General features: G+C 39.0%; 1 long non-coding RNA gene across 1 annotated transcript; it reads right to left on the minus strand.

Moving 5' to 3' along the window:
* Positions 1–13,038: 13,038 nt before the first annotated feature.
* On the minus strand, positions 13,039–19,438 carry LOC128660381 (uncharacterized). The gene is made up of 2 exons (XR_008402524.1): positions 19,283–19,438; positions 13,039–13,608 (listed from the first exon to the last, which is right to left on the minus strand). It is a non-coding gene; the product is annotated as an uncharacterized LOC128660381 (long non-coding RNA).
* Positions 19,439–20,088: the final 650 nt, after the last annotated feature.

Below are 20,088 nucleotides of genomic sequence, written 5' to 3' on the forward strand. Positions count from 1 at the left end.
TGTTTCTAACAAAAACATTAACCAGGAGATTATCGTACCTTCTCTGTGTCCGAAACCAGTTTCAAAGAAGGAACGCTTGTTGCACAATTTGGATGTTGTTCGCGCTCTAAAATTCTATTTAGATGCTACAAAGGATTTTAGACAAACATCTTCCCTGTTTGTTGTTTATTCAGGTAAAAGGAGAGGTCAAAAAGCAACTTCTACCTCTCTCTCTTTTTGGATTAAAAGCATCATCAGATTGGCTTACGAGACTGCCGGACGGCAGCCTCCCGAAAGAATCACGGCTCATTCCACTAGGGCTGTGGCTTCCACATGGGCCTTCAAGAACGAGGCTTCTGTTGATCAGATATGTAGGGCAGCGACTTGGTCTTCACTGCACACTTTTACCAAATTTTACAAGTTTGATACTTTTGCTTCTTCTGAGGCTATTTTTGGGAGAAAGGTTTTGCAAGCCGTGGTGCCTTCCATTTAGGTGACCTGATTTGCTCCCTCCCTTCATCCGTGTCCTAAAGCTTTGGTATTGGTTCCCACAAGTAAGGATGACGCCGTGGACCGGACACACCTATGTTGGAGAAAACAGAATTTATGTTTACCTGATAAATTTCTTTCTCCAACGGTGTGTCCGGTCCACGGCCCGCCCTGGTTTTTTAATCAGGTCTGATAATTTATTTTCTTTAACTACAGTCACCACGGTACCATATGGTTTCTCCTATGCTATTATTCCTCCTTAACGTCGGTCGAATGACTGGGGTAGGCGGAGCCTAGGAGGGATCATGTGACCAGCTTTGCTGGGCTCTTTGCCATTTCCTGTTGGGGAGGAGAATATCCCACAAGTAAGGATGACGCCGTGGACCGGACACACCGTTGGAGAAAGAAATTTATCAGGTAAACATAAATTCTGTTTTTTAAGTCTCTACCATTGACCTTCAAGAAATATTTCCTGTTCCTAATGCAGTTTCTAATATTATTTTTAAAGAATGGTCTAAACCTGATACTTCTTTTATACCTACATCTAGGTTTAAAAAATTGTATCCCTTACCTGTTGATAATTTAGAGCTATGGGAAACTATCCCTAAAGTAGATGGGGCTATTTCTTCTCTAGCAAAACATACTACAATTCCCTTAGAGGATAGTACTTCTTTCAAAGATCCTTTAGATAGGAAACTTAAATCTTTTTTGAGAAGGACATATTTACATACTGGTTATGTCCTTAGGCCAGCTATATCTATTGCTGACGTAGCCGCTGCCTCTACTTTTTGGCTCTCTAATCTTGCTCAGCAATTTTCTTCAGATCCTGAATCTTGTAATATTTTTCATTTACTACAGGAAGCAAATCTTTTTATTTGCAATGCAATATTTGTCATTATTAAGATTAATACTAAGACCATGTCCTTAGCTATTCTTTCTAGAAGAGCTTTATGGCTTCATTGTTGGAATGCTGATATGGTCGCTAAAATTAGATTATTATCTCTTTCTTTTCAAGGTAAGAATCTTTTGGTTCTCAATTAGATTCAATTATTTCTTCTATTACTGGAGGGAAGTCAGTTTTTCTGCCTCAAGATTATAGATCTAAGGGGAAATTTAAGGCTCCTAATCGTTTTCGTACTTTTCGAAACAAAGATCAAAAGCCTTTCCTTCTCCAAAAGCCCCTGACTCTAATTGGAGACCTTCTTCCAATTGGAATAAATCAAAACAATTCAAGAAACCTAATCCTGTCCAGAAAACAGCATAAGTGTACATCCCCCAACCCAGTTCTTCTGTTAGACGGCAGGTTAAAACTTTTTCAAACAATTTGGTCAGAATCTGTCCAAAATCCCAGGATTCAGAATATTATCTCTCAGGGATATCGCATTGGTTTCAAAGTCAGACCTGCAAGGTGACTGTTTTATCTGACTCATGTTCCAAAACATCTGTTAAAAGCTCAGGCTTTCCTAACATGTGTCTCACATATAGAGCTTATGGTAGTAAGTGTTCCAGTTCCTCTTCAGGAACAAGGACAGGGTTTTTACTCAAATCTATTCATTGTACCAAAGAAGGAGAATTCCTTCAGACCAATATTGAATCTGAAAACTCTAAACAGATTTGTGAGAATACCAACTTTCAAAATTGAAACTATAAGGACTATTCTGCCTTTTGTTCAGCAAGGTCATTATATATATCCGCAATCGACTTACAGGATGCTTATTTCACATCCCTATTCATCCAGATCATTTTTCAGTTTCTGAGATGCTCTTTTCTATAAAAGCATTTTCAGTTTGTTGCTTTTCCGTTTGGTCTAGCAACAGCACAAAGAATATTCTCAAAGGTTCTCGGTGTCCTTCTATCTGTAATCAGAGAGCAGGGTATTGCAGTGTTTCCTTATTTGGACGATGTCTTGGTTCTAGCTCAATCTACTCATTTAGCAGAATCTCACACAAATCAACTGTTGTTTCTTCAAAATCATTGTTGGAAGATCAATTTTCGAAAGAGTTTTTTTGATTCCTCAGACAAAGGTCACATATTTGGGATTCCAAATAGACTCAGTGTCCATGACTCTTTCCCTGACAGAAAAGAGACGAATAAAGTTAGTTTCAGCTTGTCTGAACATTTAGTCTCTTTCATACCCTTCAGTGGCTATGTGCATGGAGGTGTTAGGCCTAATGATTCCAGTATCGGACGCGATCCCCTTTGCTCGTTTTCATATGAGGCCCCTTCAACTTTGCATGTTGCACCAATGGTGGAGGATTATACTTGAATATCACAACAAATATTCTTAGATCCCAACACTCGTTTTTCTCTGACATGGTGGCTAAACCACCAATTTCTTCAAGAGGCTTCCTTCGTTCACCCTACCTGGTCTGTGATTACAACAGATGCAAGTCTTACGGGTTGGGGAGCTGTATGAGGGTCCCTAACTACACAGTGAGTTTGGAATGTTCAGAAAACAAAGATTCTGATCAATATCTTAGAACTCTGTGCTCTTTTCAAAGCTCTCAAGCTTGGCCTCTTTTGAAGAATGAAGCTTACCTTCGTTTTCAAACAGACAATATCACAACAGTGGCATATGTCAATCATCAAGGGGGAACTCGAAGTTACCTAGCCATGAAAGAAGTATCCCGGATACTTTCTTGGGCAGAAACCAATTCATGTCTCATCACTGCGATTGACATCCCAGGTGTGGACAACTGGGAGGCAGATTATCTCACCCGTCAGTCATTACACACGGGGAAATGATCTCTCCATCAGGATGTATTCTTACAAATTGTTCAGATATGGGGTCTTCCTCAAATAGATCTCATGGCCTCTTGTTTGAACAAGAAACTTCCCAGATACCTTGCAAGGTCACGGGATCATCAGGCAGTAATGACGGATGCTCTACCAGTCCCTTGGTCATTCCAATAAGCTTATATATTTCCTCCACTAGTTCTACTGCCCAGAGTGATTTAAAAAATCAAGATTGAACAATAATCTGTACTTCTGATAGCTCCTGCATAACTTTTCAGAATTTGGTATGCAGACCTAGTTCGGATGTCCAGCTACCCGCCATGGCATCTTCCTCTAAGACCAGACCTTCTGTCTCAAGGTCCCTTCTTTCATCCAGACCTAAAATCTCTGAACTTAATGGTGTGGAGATTGAATGCCTAGTTCTCAGTCACAGAGGTTTTTCAGACTCTGTAATTAATACTATGATTCAAGCAAGAAAACCTGTTTCCAGGAAAATTTATTATAAAGTTTGGAAAACTTATATTTCCTGGTGTGCCACTAATAATTTTTCTTGGCATACTTTTAAGAATTCCTAGAATTCTTCAGTTTCCTCAATATGGTTTAGATAAAGATTTATCTGCCAGTACCTCGAAAGGACAGATATCTGTTCTTTCTGTAATGTTTCACTTAAAGATTGCTCATCTTCCAGACATTCATTGTTTTGTTCAGGCTTTGTCTAGAATAAAACCGGTTATTAAATCTATTTCTCCTCCATGGAGTCTCAATCAAGTGTTACAAATTTTACAGGCTCCTCCTTTTGAGTCTATGCATTCTTTAGACATTACACTACTTTCTTGGAAAGTTTTGTTTCTTTTAGCTATGTCCTCTGCTAGAAGAGTTGCTGAATTATCTGCCCTTTCTTGTGAAACTCCTTACTTGATTTTTTTACTTTCAAGTTTTTGCCTAAGGTTGTTAGTTATAACAACATTAACAGGGAAATAGTTGTTCCCTCTTTGTGTCCTTATCCTAAAAATGATGCTGATTTTTTTTTACATTTTTTGGATGTTGTCAGAGCTTTGAAATATTATGTTGCTGCCACTAAATATTTTAGAAAGTCTTCTAGTTTGATATTTTTTCTGGTTCATGGAAGGGTCAGAAAGCTTCTGCTATTTCTTTAGCCTCTTTGTGAAAACTTCTGATTTACAAAGCTTATTTGGAAGCGGGCCAGTCTCCACCTCAAAGAATTACAGCTCATTCTACAAGATCAGTTGCCACATCTTGGGTTTTCAAGAATGAGGCTTCAGATGATCAAATCTGCAAAGCAGCAACTTGGTCTTCTTTGCATACTTTTACCAAATTTTACCATGTTGTTGTTTTTTTTGCCTCTTCAGAAGCAACTTTTGGTAGAAAGGTTCTTCAGGCAGTGGTCACTCTGATTCTGTGGCCTATACATTTTTTTTTTTTAAGTTTTTTAGTTATTAAAAGACTTTAATTTGGATATTATTTTTCACCAGAAAAAAAGCTGTTTATATTTTATCCCTCTCTTTTTTATTTTGTTACTCGTGGACTTCCACATCTTGGGTATTATATCCCATGTGTAACAAATTGTGGACTCTTGCCACCCATATGAAAGAAAACATAATTTATATAAGAACTTACCTGATAAATCCATTTCTTTCATGGTGCCGAGAGTCCACAAGGTCCTCTCCCTATTATGGGTTGTTTTTAACAGAGCACATTTTTTTTCCTGTTCCTTTTTTTTATGACTTTTTCTTACTCCTTTTTTACACCTCACTTCTTGGCTATACGTTAAACTGAGATATGAGTGAGGTGGGTGGGGTATTTATAGGCTTTGAGGTTTGGGAAACTTTGCCTCCTCCTGGTAAGAATTGTATATCCCATGTATAACAAATCGTGGACACTCGCCACCATGAAAGAAATTAATGTATCAGGTAAGTTCTTACATAAATTATGTTTTTCATAACCACCATGGGGCAATCTGTATATAGCTGCAATCACAAAGGAACATAACCGGCACCCTTTCGTTAAAACGAAGATTCTTTATTGAAGTCTTTCAGTTGATTTTTCTGGTATCCTGGTTTTTAATGTGACTTCAATAAAGAATCTTCGTTTTAACGAAAGGGTACTGGTTACGTTCCTTTGTGATTGCAGCTTACTACTTTCCCTAGAGCCAGGCACCTTTCAGTTTCCAAGTGGTTCAGCCGTTGCTGTTTGAACGCAACCCGGCACATGGTGGAGGAGTGTCCATGACGTCATCGAAGACCCGGAAGTAACGCAGAGTTCGGGGAGCCAGCATGTGATCGTTTGTTGCAGCTGGTTTACCGACTCGGACTAACAAGGAAGAGTCCCCCTGCTTTCGGCATGGATGTCTAATTACGAAGGGCGGTGAGTAACCGACCTGGTTATTTTGGGGCATCTAATTTGGCTGACATTGGGGACTGAGCCTTCCGTTTAACTGTTTTTAGGGCATCTAATTTGGCTGACATTGGGGACTGAAACTTTCCTCTAACTCCCACACTAACACTGGAGGACACTCTACATTGCTACCACAGGCATTACTGTGGCAGGAGCTGGCCAACATAGCTTTTCTTGATTGCAATCTGTATATGGCACACTGTGTGACCTGCTGTTTCCAGGCAAGCCGGTTACTAAACCATTAGAGGACTTAACATTCTCACAGATCAATATCACACCAAGCCATAGCAAGTATAGAAATATTTGTATTTACAGTTAGCGCCAGTCGCCTGAGAAGGATGTGAGATGTTTCACCATTCCCTTGTGCTAGCTTGCCAGTAACTTTGTGAATTACTTGACAGTAGCTCTGTGACATGTTTATTATATGAAGTCATAATACCACAATACAGAAATGGTAACTAACAGATGTTGACTTTATCTTTAATAAGGCTTTTGATATTGCCACAGCAATGGAGCTCACTGCCAAAAAAATGGATTACAAGTTTAAGGGACATAAAACCCAAATTATATAGATAAAGAATACAATTTTAAACAACTTTGCAATTTAATTTACTTTATTATCTTGCATCATTTGTTTAAGAATAAGCAGTGCACTACTGGGAAATAGCTAAACGCATTGGGGAACCAATAACATGAGGCATATAAGTGAAGCCACCAATCAGCAACTCCTGAGCCTACCTAGGTATATTTTTCAACTAATTATACCAAGAGAACAAAACATATTAGATAATAGAATTAAAGGGCCATAATATCCAAATGTTTAAACACTTGAAAGTGATGCAGCATAGCTGTAAAAAGCTGACTAGAAAATATCACCTGAACTTCTAAGCAGCATATTAGTATGTCTGTCCTGGGACAGCTGAAAGGATGAGCCTCGCGCACTCTCATATTATTTCCCTATTCAGATTAGGGAAGTTTACAATGAAATCTCATGAGAGTTAAGTCAAATCTCAAGAGATCACAGTAAAAGAGTTCATGACCTCAGCACTGCTGATGCTGATTGGCTGCTGTTCATTTCTTCATTTTTTATTTTTTTTTACCTGCAGCTGGGAGCAGCTGAGTATAACTTTTTACTCTGCTGAGCTGAGGAGATTGTGAGGTAAAATATCTTCCTTTTTTACATAGAGATTATTATTATTATTATTGGTTATTTGTAGAGCGCCAACAGATTCCGCAGCGCTATAGAGATGCTCAGGTGATATTTTCCTGTCAGCTTTATATAGTTATACTGCTTCAGTTTTGAAGTGATTTAGCATATGAGTATTATGTCCCTTTAAATTAGATAGTTGTTTAAAATGCCATGCTCTATCTGAATCATGAATGAAAATATTTGTGTTTCATGTCCTTTTAACTTGTGAATTCTTCAGAGAGTAGTTAGTTTTGGGCTCGTGGTAGAAAAGGATAGTCACACATGAGAGGAGAAGGTTCAAGCATTGACATAAAAAAACTACAGTAGTATGGTTACTACTCACCATGCTATTGTTTTCATTCTGTGCTTGTAGCTCCCTTCAAAGTCACTCTTATTTGAACCCATTACAAGTATTAGTGAAGCTCTGCATCTTCACACTGGGTGCTGCCATCTTAGAGCTTATATTTGTTATGTAACTTTTAAACTGTGCAAAATACTACAGAAAATGTACTATTCTGCTATCTTTTATGTGAGCTAAACTGAAAGGGACATTAAACTGCTGGGCACAACTACCCTAGAATTGTTACTACTCACTGTGTTATTGCATTTCATCCTGTTCCTGTATCTCTTTTCAAATCTATTCTCCTGGTTTATAGCTTAAAGGTGCCAGATACTGAAGATCCGCCTCTTTGTACTGGGCGCTGCCATCTTGGAGCTCAGGTATTTTTACAGTCTGGGATAAAAGCTGTGCACACTCACAGATTATTGCCTATTTTTTTAACAGCTGTATAATGTGCTTCAGGTTAGGGTGCATGATACAAAGCAGGAGCTTTACAATTTTTTCTTTGGCTGCATTGCTGTATATTATTGTTGAGAACTTTTTTTTAATTTATTTTGTGTGACTGTAAAATTGTGTAAAAAATAAAAAAAATCAAAAGCTCATACAAGCTGCGTTCGGCAAGCGACTCATAGCACGCTTGGAGCATTTTGTGAAGGCTTCAAAGCTTAGCGCTGGACCTTTGCTGATGATGCAAGTCCCAGCATTTCCAGCATGCTGGAAAAGCTGGGACTTTTCAGAGCAAGCTCAGACGCTTGTAAACATGGTAGCCTCCACAAGCAACATGTGTGTGTGTATATATGTGTATGTATGTGTGTGTATATGTATGTATGTATGTATGTATATATATATATATATATATATATATACATACATACAATTTCCAATGTAGAGCGCACTCTCACCTAAAGGACAAATACCAGGGTGCAGGCAAAAGTACTCATAAAGTTAGAAAAAGGCATGCACTCTCTGGATTTGTGCAAATAAAAAGCTTTAATGGCACATCAAACAGGTACCGTTTCAGGGATCAATCACCCCTTCATCAGACCAAGTGATCTGATGAAGGGGTGATTGATCCCTGAAACGTTACCTGTTTCATGTGCCATTAAAGCATTTTTTTTTTTGCACAAATCCAGAGAGTGCATGCCTTTTTCTAACTTTATATATATATATATATATATATATATATATATATATATATATATATATATATATATATATTTATATAAATAAACACCAAATGGCGCACTCTCACTTGCCAACAATAACTCTAGACCAGGGTGCTCAAAAAAATATTCATCGCCTAACACCGCGCTGTGATTGACCAGTTTCTTGTCACATGAGCAGAATATTGCTTTGATCATGGATGGTGACCACACCCACCGCCGAACACGCTGAAGTTAGCGTGGTAAGTAATGGCGGCTCCACTGAGTTGAGATGCAAATTGCCTAGTATTTTTATGGATATGTTTCCTTTCCCTTGCCCTATGGCACTAAGTGTGTCTGTTAAGTGTGTGTCTTTTTCTGCTACACGCTGTTGCTGTTTAGTTAATTGTTTAGTTTTACTTATGATACAGATCCATGTCCACTTTTATATCACTATTCCAATATATCACTGTATAATGTTTCAGGTCTCACTAGTTTCTACACTCTTATGATATTAGATATGATGAATTATTGATGATTTGTTTTGATGAATTATTTGTATACATCATCTCCTACGTATGATGAATTATTGATGATGATTGGTTTTGATGAATTATTTGTATACATCATCTCCTACTTGTGTGATTGGTTGAATTGAGATGGGGGAGGGGCTTGTTGATTATTAACACTGCTTGTATCACATTTTGGGTTCTCTGAGGAAGGGGTGAATGCCCCGAAACGTCACTGCTCAATAAAAGTGTGCCGTGCTTAAACCCAGAGAGTGCTTATTATTGGACATTGATATATATATATATATATATATATATATATATATATATATATATATATATATATATATATATATATATATACACGTGTTGCTCGTGGAGGCTGCCATGTTTACAATAATATATATATATATATAAATGTTGTAATAAATAATGTAATAATTCTTTCACAAGTGAGGGTGCTTATAATAAACGTTTGAATGCGCAATTCACATAATTCAAATGTGGAACATTTATATTTGCATGCAATATTTCTAATACTTAAAAGGTATTAGAAATATTGCATGCAAATTGAAGCGTCTCACATATGAATTATATTTGAGTACTCCATTATTGTGCAGCAGATCCCTTTGCGCATGCAAACGTTTTTTCTAAACTCCCTTACTTGTGACATGTCCTAGCGCCACGTCATCGCTGGAGCAGATGTTCCCGGCGCTGGCTCTGAGCGCTTGCCCAACGTTGCCATAATGTATCATGCACACTAAAGCTGAAGCACATTATACAGCTGTAAAAACGTGGATAATATTGCTGATCTGTGGGTGTGCACAGCTTCTGTCACAGGCTGGGAGAATACCTGAGCTCCAAGATGGCAGCCCCCAGTACAAAGAGGCGGAGCTTCAGTATCTGGCAAATTTTCAGTTAAATACAGGAGAACTGATTTGTAAAGAGCTGCAGGAACAGGATGAAATGCAATAACATATTGAGTAGTTATTATTCTTTTGTAGTTGTGCAAAGTAGTTTAATGCTCCTTGAAGTGTAAGGTACAGCTATAAAAAAGCCCTTAAGATCACAGATCTATGCAAGTGCACTGCTTCTGTCAGAGGATGACAGACATGCTATACCCTCTTAGATTTTGGATGCTAAGGCATAATTGTCTCCTGCTCCTCTGTGTGAAGCAGCAATTGGGAACACAAAAATCTTAATTTAATCCGCCAGAATTTTGGTGCACTATGATACAGAGAAATCAGTCACAGTGGCTTGTGTTGCTTCTCCCTATCTACTGGGAGCTGTTTAATCCCATGTTATGACAGATGCCTCTGAACAACTTGTTGATTTTTGCCTCCAAATCCCTAACCAGCTCAGAATGTAACTATTTTCAGATTAATAAAGAAGCACTTATTGTTTGGGCAGTCAAGAAGTTTAATGTCTATCTTTATGGGTGCCAGTTCATGTTGATAATGGATCATAAGCCCTTGCTGTCAATTTTCAGCCCAAAAAAGGGAATTTTAACAACCACAGCTAACTGTCTTCGGGCGTTATGCTTTGTTCCTAAGAGAATATTGCTATAAAATACAATATTGCTCCTATCAAGATTATGCTGATGCATATTCTAGGTTGCCTATGGTACAAGGGTTGTACAAAATGACACAAGATTCTCCAATGGCAGATACTCTCACCATGGGCGCAAAATACATTGCTAAGTAGGTTGACTCGGATCCACTACTTTGCCAAATATGTTCTTTTGTATAGCATGATTGGTGCCAACCATCTAGTCATAAAAAATGAGAACTAACAACTCATGATAACTGTATTCTATTGGTTCTAGAGTTGTAATTCCAGGGAAACTAAAATGATGCAACTGCTCCATGAAGGCCATCCTGGAGTTGTTCACATGAAACAAACAGCCTGTTTGGTGGCCAAGACTGGATATTAACTTTGAAAAGTTTGTAGCAAAATTTTTAGGTTGTATACAATTCTAAAAGCCCAGGCAGAAGAATCAAATAAAAGCCTGAATTTGTCCTAAACACCCTTGGGGCAGATTTATCAAATGGTGGGCGGGCATGATTCGCTGTAGCGAATCATGTCCACCAGACATCGCTAAATAGCAACAATATACACTGTCGGCATTTAACATTGCACAAGAATTTCTGGTGAAATGCTTGTGCAGTGCTGCCCCCTGCACATTTGTGGATGCTAGCAGGGGGTGTGAATCATCCGATTATATCTGATCGGTATGATTGAAGTCCGCCACCTAAGAGGTGGCGGACAAGTTAAGGAGCAGCGGTCTTATGACCGCTGCTTCTTAACTTCTGTTTCTGGCAGTGTTCTCAGGGGCAGATTGCAGCATCCACTGCTTAATAAATCTACCCCATAGTCTCTCCTACATATTGATTTTTGCTGGACCGGTCCACACAACCACTACAGTGGGCACAAATAAAGCGGAGGATCTTGATACTTTCAGTACCACAAAACCATGTGCCACAACAGGCTGTTCCTCAGCTGCTTTGCTCATGAGCCATCAATTACAAACAAAACTGGATTTCCTTCACCTGGATCCTCTGATACAAACAAGACAAAGTTGTGGCATGCTAATCTAAAATCTCAGCATTTGGCCTGACATAGTTTCCAAACTTGTTCTAGTGTCTGGACAAAGAGAATTGGTCTGGATGCCCAGTGGTGCCAAACTACTATTGCACAGACTTTGGGAACTCATCTTTACGTGTTTAAGCTTCTCTTAATATGGCGCCCAGAGAGGCAGCCATAGTGTTTTGGTGTCTCATATGTTTGTTTGTTTTTATGTAAAATGTTGTATACTGTAGCATGATTTGCATCACTTTTAACCAATATGGCTTGTTTATCAGTAGGAACTCTGCCAAGTAATATCTTACCTGACTTTCAACCTATTCCTCAAGATATTTTAACAAATTACTTTTCTCCTGGTGGTAATAATATGAAGAAGCAGAGAGCTTGTGCGAGACAGAGTGTCTCTCTTGTATAGTTCTCTCTAATGTTCAGTCACTATGTAATAAGATGTCCAAGTTGCAACTGCTTGTTGGATCAATTAAGTTTTTTCCTGATGCATCTGTGTTTTGTTTTACTGAAACCTGGGTGAATGACTCTTTACCTAGGGACTTAGTAGAGCTTCCTGGCTTTACTCTGTTTAGAGCCAATTGCAATCTTTCGCTAAGTCAGAAAAGGGTGGAGGTCTATGTTTTTATAGTAATCAAAGATGGTGTAACAATGTTTCTATTTTAGTTAGAACATTTTAACCTAATTTAGAGAGTTTTATTATTAATTGTTTTTCGTTTTACTCTCCTCGTGAATTCACCTTGATAAATCTGGTTTCTGTGTATCTCTCTCCTTTAGCTAAGGTTTGCCTTGCACAAAAACATTTGTAGTACAAACACAGATAAGTGGTGCTGGGGGACCATGCAAACGAGCAGCGTGTCTTCAGCATCGGCATCGGTCAGCAGATCCTTCCATCCTGTTTCGGGAGCCCAGAGAGAGACGCCTCCGTCCAGGGCGCAACCAATACAACTAGGAATCAAAATACTTCCGGGCATCACGTGATACAGGAAGAAGCAAACAGCCAGGGTCACGTTGTAAAGTAAAAAAATACTTTATTGGGAACACAGCAATAAAAGCAAAGTGAGCATCAGCTCTACACACGGCAGATCCAGGGTGTCAGCTCGGCAGATGCAAACATGTTTCGTATGGCTCCACCACACTTGATCACTGCTGTTTTCTGCCGTAGCTGGGACCTCTATTTAAAGAGAGAACACTTAAATAATTATATAATAAAAAAAATTAGTTAACCCTTTCCTGCCTACTTAATAAAACTAGCTGCACATAGTTCCATGACTGATATATATACAGTATATATATATATATATATATATATATATATATATATATATATATATATATATATATACATACACATTATAATAGGGACAATTCTTATGCTGTATGGGACGATACATAAATTATCTGTTATGTGTCATATATATTTTTTTGGGGATAAGAATATATTTCAAAAGAATAATGCACTCCTTATATTCAGTTAAACATTATACCCTAGATAGTTGCGGAAACTAAACCTCCCAAAGTTAAGGACTCATAAGGGATTTACACTTTAACTATCTTCACAGGTACCTGCTACCCAAATGCTCCCACTTTACCTTTAGTTTGGTAACCCCTTTTACCCAATTTTCATATACCAATAATGACAGACACAGATTTGGCGTTAGAAAAGGTCACATTTATTAAATTCAAATCTAAATTATGAAAAATGAGCGATCCTCAACTACTAGGATAATAACATATCCTTAATCCAATTTGGATTTGAATTGATAACACAATTCATGCAACAGCATGACGAGAGAACTGGGCGTCCCCACGTAACCAAGGAGCGTGACCGCGCGCAACTCAGGGGCGTCAATTTGCTAGTAACGGGCCGAAAGGTCTGCAGACTAGGAGGGCTTGTGGGTTTGACCGACAGACCAATACCCCGCCCCCGTACCCTACACACCTCCCCCCATTACTGCATTACCCACGTGCCAGGACGCCCACTTCCCGCCGCGTCATGAAATATACCACTAAAAATGCCATGATTTCTCTATGCCATCCACCAGCTCTGACCGACAGACCAGTAGCTGATTTCCTGCTTCGTGGCGAAAAAACCCTTAAGGGGCGCTACACGGGCGGTCTTAATCTGAGTGGCGGAAACACCACAGCATCTGCCCTTAGCCGTGTCGCTTGTGATCGCTCTTGTGCGTGACCTCTTCCTTGGGCTAGGCTTCGTCATTTCTAGGGAGGGAGGGAGGGAAAAAGAAAATAATTATTGTGAGCTCCAAGCATTGTGCAATCATCTTTATAGGCAGTTAATTTCCTCAACTCCTGTTCATACCCCCTCCTGGCCAATCCCTGTGCTAGCCTATTTAGGATCAGCTAGTTGCAGCTTATCTACACTGCCCATCCCTTCTTCTATTGTCCTGCTATAGCTGTGCTATCCAAAGGAAGGGGCTACGCCTAGCCCCCAACCCCCTATAACCTTCCCAGTCAGTAAAGTCAATCTCCCTTAAGCTGTTCCTCTCCTATTTTAGTCGATACACTTTGCTTAAGGGATTTACACTTTAACTATCTTCACAGGTACCTGCTACCCAAATGCTCCCACTTTACCTTTAGTTTGGTAACCCCTTTTACCCAATTTTCATATACCAATAATGACAGACACAGATTTGGCGTTAGAAAAGGTCACATTTATTAAATTCAAATCTAAATTATGAAAAATGAGCGATCCTCAACTACTAGGATAATAACATATCCTTAATCCAATTTGGATTTGAATTGATAACACAATTCATGCAACAGCATGACGAGAGAACTGGGCGTCCCCACGTAACCAAGGAGCGTGACCGCGCGCAACTCAGGGGCGTCAATTTGCTAGTAACGGGCCGAAAGGTCTGCAGACTAGGAGGGCTTGTGGGTTTGACCGACAGACCAATACCCCGCCCCCGTACCCTACACACCTCCCCCCATTACTGCATTACCCACGTGCCAGGACGCCCACTTCCCGCCACCAAAAGAGGACCCTCTTGCCGCCAACCAAAGCACACCTAGTGACCTTTTCTTACCTTGTAAGGGTCTTTACGATGGCCCTCAGATCTCAGACCTCAGAACAGATCATAATAGCCTGGTTTACATTTTTCCTACTCTTGTCGGATCATAACAGATCATAACAGCCTGATTTACCTTTTTCCTACTCTTGTCGGATCATAACAGATCATAACAGCCTGGTTTACCTTTTCCTACTCTTGTCGGATCATAACAGATCATAACAGCCTGGTTTACATTTTCCTACTCTTGTCGGATCATAACAGATCATAACAGCCTGGTTTACCTTTTCCTACTCTTGTCGGATCATAACAGATCATAACAGCCTGGTTTACCTTTTCCTACTCTTGTCGGATCATAACAGATCATTACAGCCTGATTTATCTTTTTCCTACTCTTGTCGGATCATAACAGATCATAACAGCCTGGTTTACCTTTTCCTACTCTTGTCGGATCATAACAGATCATAACAGCCTGGTTTACATTTTTCCTACTCTTGTTGGATCATAACAGATCATAACAGCCTGGTTTACCTTTTCCTACTCTTGTCGGATCATAACAGATCATAACAGCCTGGTTTACATTTTTCCTACACTTGTCGGATCATAACAGATCATAACAGCCTGGTTTACATTTTCCTACTCTTGTCGGATCATAACAGAACATAACAGCCTGGTTTACATTTTTCCTACTCTTGTCGGATCATAACAGATCATAACAGCCTGGTTTACATTTTTCCTACACTTGTCGGATCATAACAGATCATAACAGCCTGGTTTACATTTTCCTACTCTTGTCGGATCATAACAGAACATAACAGCCTGGTTTACATTTTTCCTACTCTTGTCAGATCATAACAGCCTGGTTTACCTTTTTCCTACTCTTGTCGGATCATAACAGATCATAACAGCCTGATTTACCTTTTTACTACCCTTGTTGGATCATAACAGATCCTAACAGCCTGGTTTACCTTTTTCCTACTCTTGTCCGATCATACAGATCAAGGCACCAGCATTGTAAAGAAATAGGCGGCCCCACGTGACTAAGAAGTTGTAGGACATAGCAAATAACACAAGGTTTGAAGAGCAGGCGAGCATGTTATTTTTACCGGCAGACCACCACTCAATGTCCATCCTTCCTGTGTGACACTATCCCTCCAAGACAGAGACCAGACTAGTTCAGTCCCCACCCATTTTAGCTTGAACCAGCTGAATATTTATTTTACCTGCTCCTGTAGCTCAATCGAAGGAACCAAACCTATGTCGTTCCCACCCAGGTGTATAATTAAGATATCGGGTAGACCCCACTTTCTCGTAGAGATCTGTGCTGTCCCCAATAACTGGTTTCATTTCATCCCTCTCTTCCCAATCCACCTACTTCCTGCTTCTTTAGAACTAAAACCTAAGTTTGCTCCCTGTCTGGTTGCAGCTGTGTGTGAAGCTGCCCAGTGCACGTAGGAGTGTCTGATTATCCATAATCTTGTGGCTCTACCTGAAATGGACACACCAAACAACACATTATCACCACAACGTAACCTAGCTTCTCCACTACTAATGAAAAAACCCTTTTGAACTGGAACCTGGTTAAACTACTACCATTCTTGTGCCTAAAGAACATGACGCCCTTAGCAGGGGCCACACCTAAATAGCCTCTCACATGTGAAACAGGACATATTTACCCCCTGTTGCTTTAGAAGTTATCCAAGCCCCTTTCCCTTCCCTATCTGTCTGATCTTCATATGAATATTAGTCCTGATTCTACAGGCATTCCATCCTCAATGCTTTCCCAAAGCCAGCATAAATATTGTCGCAAAAATTGTATTCTCAAAACCAGCAGTACAAACCTTGTTTTCTAAGATTTCCAATCTCTCCGCTGACCAACCTCTAACCCTTTTCCTAACCAGGAATCTTTTTTGTCGCATCCACTTCCTCCAACAGCTGCGCAAAGGAGATTCCTGCCATTACAGTGCTTAAGTTGCCTTTCTTGATACCTGCGTGCCTAGGTTATACCAAATTGTCCAAAAATATCCATGTCCGTGTTGTCAATGATTGTCTGACCAAACCATTGATTACCTCTAATTGCTCCCAATCTGCCAAAGATAAATGGGGCAATCCTTGCCTTTCTGCGCCGCATTGGGTGCAAGCTTCCTAAAGGCCTCCCATTTAAACCTTGATAAAGCATCAGCTACGACATTCTTAACTGCTGGTATGTGTTTATAACTTTATATTATGCTCTAAACATTTTAAAACTAGAGGCTGCGTGAATGCTATGGCCTGAGGGGAAGATGCTGATAGGTTATTTAATACAATTACAACTCCTCTATGTCAGACTGGAACAAAATGCTTTTGTTAGCCAATTCTTTCCCCCATAGTTCTATCGCTGTCACAATTGGGAAAGATTCAAGTAACACCAACCCTTTTCATGCCAAGCCTGCAGCCACTTACCCACGCATCTTCTGCCATCCAAATAAGCCCCTAACCCTGCCCTTCCTGCAGCATCTGTATATAACCGGATTTCATTAGCTGTCACCTTCTGCTCCCAAATCCTGATGCCATTAAAACTACTTAGGAAATGATCTCATACTTTTAAATCCCCTTTTTATTGACTGTTCAGTCAAATCATGTGACTAGGCTTTACAACCCCTCTGGTACTCACTTCCAACCTTCTTTTAATGATTCTTCCCTCTGGAATCACCCTGCATGCAAAATGTAACAGCCTCAGTAATTTCTGCATATTCCAAGTGATACCTTCTTTTATAAATCACCTGCCGTATGGCCTCCCTTATCTTCACAACCTTATCTTGGGGCAATCTGCAATGGGGATTACTGAATAACTCTAAATGCCTAGAAAGAATAACTTAGAACAGGGACACTCTGATTTGTCATCTGCCACTGGAACCCCCATTTCTACAAACATTTTCAGCAGTACATTAAGAACTCTATCACATTCTCCTGTACCCTTTCTACCTACTACCATGAAGTAATCAAGGTAATGCACGATACTACTCTCACCTGCCCTTCTCTCTACCAGCCAATGCAAAAGTGCTGGACATTTCAAAATCCACACAAGATATAGCACACCCCATAGGCAGATATTTGTCAATATAAAACTTGCCCTCAAATTTGCATCCCATCAAAACAAAACTTTTTGGCTTTATAGGTAGTAGTCTGAATGCAGATTCCATATCAACTTTTGCTAAATCAGGACCCAGCCTGCCAACCTAACCAAATTTACTGCCTGGTCAAATGCTGGTAGGATGCTGATGCATAATTTACTGACTGACCCTTAGGGTAGGATAATCGCTGAATCATTCAGAATTTACCAGCCTCTTTTTTGGTAACCACTCCCAAAGATAATTTAATCAAATTCTTTAGCTGTTTGTCATTAAAGGGGGGGCCTGCCATCCTTCCTAAGGCTACCTCCTTCCCTAGTTTTTCTCTCAAAACTTCTGGGAATTTGTAAGAACCCCCCATATGCCATCCATGTAACAATCAGCGATCAAATGCAAATACCTCATCATCCCTTTTGTCTGTGCATAGAAAGCAAAACCTATAACCCATTCAGGGCCTTCTCAGCGTTTTCCACTAATTTTGTCTTTAAATGCCTAGATAACGGCAGCAACCTTGTTGCTGAGACTTCATCATCTGCATCATATTCCTGATCAGATTGTTCTGTATCCTTATCCTTTAAACCCCCGTTCTCTCCCCTCCATTAGATATTTTGCTTAATAGAATATTTCAGCTGTGTATTCAATAAATATGAGTACAGTTTAGGAGTGCCCTCCCAATGAGATTATTTATGGATTATGAATATTAATAACAACAATAAAATTATTGTCAGCAATACCCCCAATTCATATAGTAGAATCTTAGCAGTGCACCCCAGAAAATTGTTATATAATTCCAGAAGCGCACTCCAAAATCACACTATTGAGATATTTAGCAATTAATGACAACAAGCTTACTATCAAATATCAAATTAAATAAATAAATATCCCAAATTAAAATATTTGCTTATTTCTGAACAGGTTGTTTTTATAAACACAGTGATTATATGTATGCAGTAAATAGACTATTGGTTATGACCATATATATAAATTGATTATTACCATATAAAAATTATAATATAAAGTAAGGTTAATTAGATTAATTAATATTCAATTAAATCGCCTGTATCCTGGATATGGTCACGTTATTATTAGGAAATGACTTTACCTCAAAATAACTTAACTATAAAATATCACCATTTAATGTTACTAGATAGAACAATTTATGATTAGCCAGTAACCTTAACGAATTTGGAATATGGCTTATATAACATATAGCTAGTAAATATTAAAGCTACTATAATTTCCAGGAGGTATAATTTAGCTATCTAACCGAAATAGTTATATATGACTTAAATTAGGGCTCAACAATCCCAGGAGCCTGAGAGCCACTGGCTCCTAGAATTTTTACCCCCGGCTCCTAAAGGGTTATTATCCATATATCTATATACAAATCTAACTGTCTGGCTCCAGAAGATATGCCTGGCTCCTAAATATTATTACTGGCTCCTAATTTTAAACAAACATGTAAAAACACTGACTAAATAATCAACCAGAGCATTTTATACCTATTACAATTCAATATATCAACAAGTACAGCATAATGAGTCTGATCTGGCCACAATCAATTTCAAAACATTTACCAGTAACTAAAAATAGCTTATGAGTATAAAAAACAAAAACCCTTTCTACAGTGGTAAATTGAATCAATGCTAGCATGAATATTATATAGGATACAATGATCTATTTGATATTAAATTATAGATATAAAATACACTATTAAATCACAGCTTTAAGCTGTAGAACCTATTTATACATTACCAGCTAGAAATGTAACAATGAATGAGACTTCAGTATACAAAGTTCTTTCCCAATTTCTTAGCAATTATCCTGTTCCTTGGAGCCATTTCTGCAACAAAGAAAACTGCTCTGCTCTGAAAAAAGAAAATAATTATTGTGAGCTCCAAGCATTGTGCAATCATCTTTATAGGCAGTTAATTTCCTCAACTCCTGTTCATACCCCCTCCTGGCCAATCCCTGTGCTAGCCTATTTAGGATCAGCTAGTTGCAGCTTATCTACACTGCCCATCCCTTCTTCTATTGTCCTGCTATAGCTGTGCTATCCAAAGGAAGGGGCTACGCCTAGCCCCCAACCCCCTATAACCTTCCCAGTCAGTAAAGTCAATCTCCCTTAAGCTGTTCCTCTCCTATTTTAGTCGATACACTTTGCTTATGTGGAAAAAGAATGGAAGTCATAATGGATGTATTGAATTTTTAAATGTAAATAGAGTTTCAAATAAATACATTTATATCACTCTCCTTGTTTATTCCTAGAGGGGATCTAGTATTTAAAAGGAAAATCCACTGAGCCTCTTTATAATCAAGTCTATATACTCTGCCCCCTCCTCTTTTTAGCCACAGACCCTAGCTTTTAAAAAATAGCCATAGGGGGTTGCAAATTTGTTGCAAGAAAGAGCAAAACTATTGGTAATATGGTAGCACCCTCTGATTTACCTGCAAAAAAATGCTAGAACATGGCTACAAAATAGATTGGGCTTTTATAAGTGTAAGGCCCAACGATGCAAAACTTGTAATCATGTAGTTGAGGGAACAAATTTTACCTCCAC

The sequence above is a fragment of the Bombina bombina genome, chromosome 5 (assembly GCF_027579735.1).
Source record: "Bombina bombina isolate aBomBom1 chromosome 5, aBomBom1.pri, whole genome shotgun sequence".
In the NCBI taxonomy this organism is placed as follows: Eukaryota; Metazoa; Chordata; class Amphibia; order Anura; family Bombinatoridae; genus Bombina; species Bombina bombina.